Source organism: Phragmites australis, chromosome 1 (genome assembly GCF_958298935.1).
Source record: "Phragmites australis chromosome 1, lpPhrAust1.1, whole genome shotgun sequence".
In the NCBI taxonomy this organism is placed as follows: domain Eukaryota; kingdom Viridiplantae; phylum Streptophyta; class Magnoliopsida; order Poales; family Poaceae; genus Phragmites; species Phragmites australis.
In genome coordinates, this window is record NC_084921.1 from 49932709 (window position 1) to 49936170 (window position 3462).

Here is a 3462-nt window from a genome sequence, read left to right on the forward strand (position 1 = left end):
GCTGATCGACGCTGGTGAACCTGGCTGATCCTTGCTTCTCCTCCGCCTTCTCCTCTTCGTCGGTCTCTTCCTTTAGAAGGTCCAAGTCGATCTCCTCCTCGTCGTCGGAGATGTCGATAATCTCGACTGGGGCAACCACTTGGGATGAAGATCGTGCGGGAGTAGCAGGGGGAGACCCTCTCTGTAGCGAGGGAAGCTCGATGGTTGCTGGCTCCAACCTTACGAGCAGGACCTTGAGATTGTCTACCCCTAGGGGCACCACAACAAGCGGGGCTGGCGTCAGAGGCGACTCAGCCCTTACCAAATCCTCCAAAATCATCAACCTTTCCGACGAAGAATGAGAGGAGGACACCATGATCTGCAAGAAAAGTTACCTTCTTGCCTTGCAAAAAGCATCGATGGGTGGTTGCCTGGGTAAACTCCTACTTTTATAGTCTGACCGATCATTGGTTCACGCCTGGGGTGGAAGGCGGAGCCACTATGGTAAATGTCACCGATCCTATCATTTACTACCCAGTGGGCTCATGACCGATTTCCAATCAAAATTGTGCATGCGTGGCTACGTGGGGCCACCAACACCTTAGTTTTTTATACACAACTCATTATGACACCTCACTATCAGAAGTACTGAGGAACCTCAACCGACGCGGCATCCGAACTACTTGAAATCCAAGTGGGCGCGCATGGGGAACCGAAAGTCCCTCGGGCTTGGCGGCAATTAATGTTTCTCTCTCTCTTTCTCAGGACACTTAACCTTCCCACGCGACGTGAAGTTTAGAGTCAAACTCTGAAAGCTAAAGGCGTCGACGACTACTCTTTAGGTGGACTATGTTTTCTGGTGGCTCAAGTGGTGCGACCAGACCTGAACACGACCATAGGAAAGCTTAGGGGCTACTATCGGGGTATTGAGTAAGGGGGTATCCTAGCTAACGGGCCCCATGAGAGTGTGGCGTCTAGCAGGGGATATTTCTTGAACCCTGGCCCATCACGCGACTAGCCCTTAGCTCGTCTGACCAGCGCGAGGCTTGCGAGACCAACCTTCTTGCAATTTAATGTGATCTCACGACCAACCCTAGTTGGCCGTGGAACGTCCAGACCTAACCTATCTAAGTCGTATTTATTGATATCTACTCAAGTGTTTTTCTTCCTGAGGCTCCTTCTCCAGCAAAAAAAAATCGTGGCCGGCGCAGATAGATAGTGCCCTATCCTGTAGCATTAATTGTTACAAAGTGGGGTGTTATAGACCGACTTAACACTGCAACAGATGTGACAGGGTCTACAGAACGATCAGGTAAGTGGACTAGTTTGTGGGCAGACTCACAGAAAGCTGTGACGGAATGGCTTGGCATATAAACTTGTGGCGCACAACGAGGGGACATGCAGGGCTATCAAGGTAAGGTAAGAGTGAAGGTGTCCAAGAGGATGGGATGGGCCCCATAGTACCACCGGCGCAAGGTGCAGCGCGCATACTCCGCATGATGATGGCATGAGAAAAGTATATCTAGCTAAGTATGGGTCAGCAAAAAATAGTTCACTTGTAAGTTCTTCTTCTCTTGTATATAAAGAGAAGAATAGGTCTAGTAAAAGATGACTCATTTGTAATTAGTTTATAAATATTAATAACAAAATATACAAGACGTAGGGCTGTTATCCTTTGGAATGTTTAAACCTGGATAACTCATATTCTTGAGTTCATCATAAACACACACAACACAAATGTTGTTCACGCGCCGCCATCGACCGATATACCTTAGAATTATTATTAGATACTAATTCTCGATCAAAAGGGAAGGAAGATTCCCTGCAGAACAGTACGTTCCAGATTTGTTGTTTGATATGAGTAAGCATTGTCAATTGTTGCGCCATCCATCGATATACTTAGAATTATTGTCAGATACTAATTGTCGATGAAAAGGGAAGGAAGATTCCCTGCAGAACAGTACGTTCCAGATTTGTTGTTTGATATGAGTAAGCATTGTCAATTGTTGCAGAATCCGCAGAGGAAGGGCATGCCCCTGTTACAGTGTAACTGTTTTGGCAGAGGGGTTCAACCAAGGTTTTCGATTAGATTTCACACCGGTCTTTAGTCTTTCTCTGCGAGATACCATCATCTCTAATTTGCTGTCGTATTCAAAGAATGACCATAAACGATGACTTGACTGGACCCTGAGCGTATCTGATGATAAATAGGAGGAACAGAAAGTCTATCGTCTCTGATGATGGTATTCTTGTGCAAATTTCTGCCGTATGAGAATATGCTGCGGCAGTTTTTTCTCTCTTGAGAAGTCTATTTTACTCCATCCTTGTCTAATGTTTTCTTTTGCAAGTTGTAGACGTGATGCCCACGCTTGGTCTTGTTTTACACACCACATCAATCAAGTTTTGAGGACGAATGTGCTCCTCTTTGAATCTTTTCTCATTTGTGTTTTATGCTATGCCTTCTGAATTTATGGTACTTCCGGAGTAGTATTATAAGTGTTTATCTGCAGGGTTGTGTTGCAATCTGTGTGGTTATCATCGCTAAGCGGTGAGCAAGGACTGATACTACCTGTTGTTTATCATAAAAAAAGAAAAAGTCTACTTTACTCTCTAAAAATTATGCCTGTGGTCTAACTAACTCTTTAAACTCTTAAACTGTTTATTTTACTCTTCTAAACTGTCAATACTAGATCACTTTACCCCTAAAGTGGTTTTGTACCAGATTTGGTTGACATATATGCCACATCACCACGTGAGGCCCAACTGTCTGTCAATCTCACCTTCCTTCTCTTTCTTTTTCCTTTCTCCACCGAAGCAAAGAGGGGGGGGGGGGAGGCAATGGCTCGATCAGGCAGTGGTCGGTGGTGCGCAGGGGGAGGGGACACCCAGGGTGGGCTCCCAGGAGCTCAGGAAGGGGGATGGCGCCCGACGACAAGGCTGCATCCACACGCGTGCAAGCTCGTAGCTTGCGTAGCGAGGCGGAGCCTTAGGCTGTCGGTGGCCTACCGCTACGATGCTTCCCCGACCGAGGTGGTGCGTGCACGAGCACCGTCTCAGTGAGGGGAGGTGATCCCCTCATCAAGGGGGCTTGGAGGGAGCCCGAGGTGGGTTGCCCTCGGCGGGAGGCGGCGCACGAACAGTGGCAGCCCAGGCCAAAGGGGAAGGGAAAAGGGAGGAGGGAGAGAGTGGCATTGTCAGGGGCGCTATGGAGGTGGTCGGGGCATGGTTAGCGAAGCAAAGGAGGTTGCGAGGGTGGTCGCGGCGTGGTGCGGGCACGGTCAGGGCACCACAGGGGTGGTCGAGGCATGATCAGGCGTGGTCAACAGTCTCTTGCTGCAGGTGATGGTGCCCTCGGCAAGCTGTGCCGCACGGTCATTCGCCGGTGGCTATGTGTGAGCAGCTCGCACGTGAACTGGCATCGTGTGGTGGCGTTGACCCCCTTGTCGCCATCCTAGTCCTGCGTGGCCTCCTCGGGGAGCATTC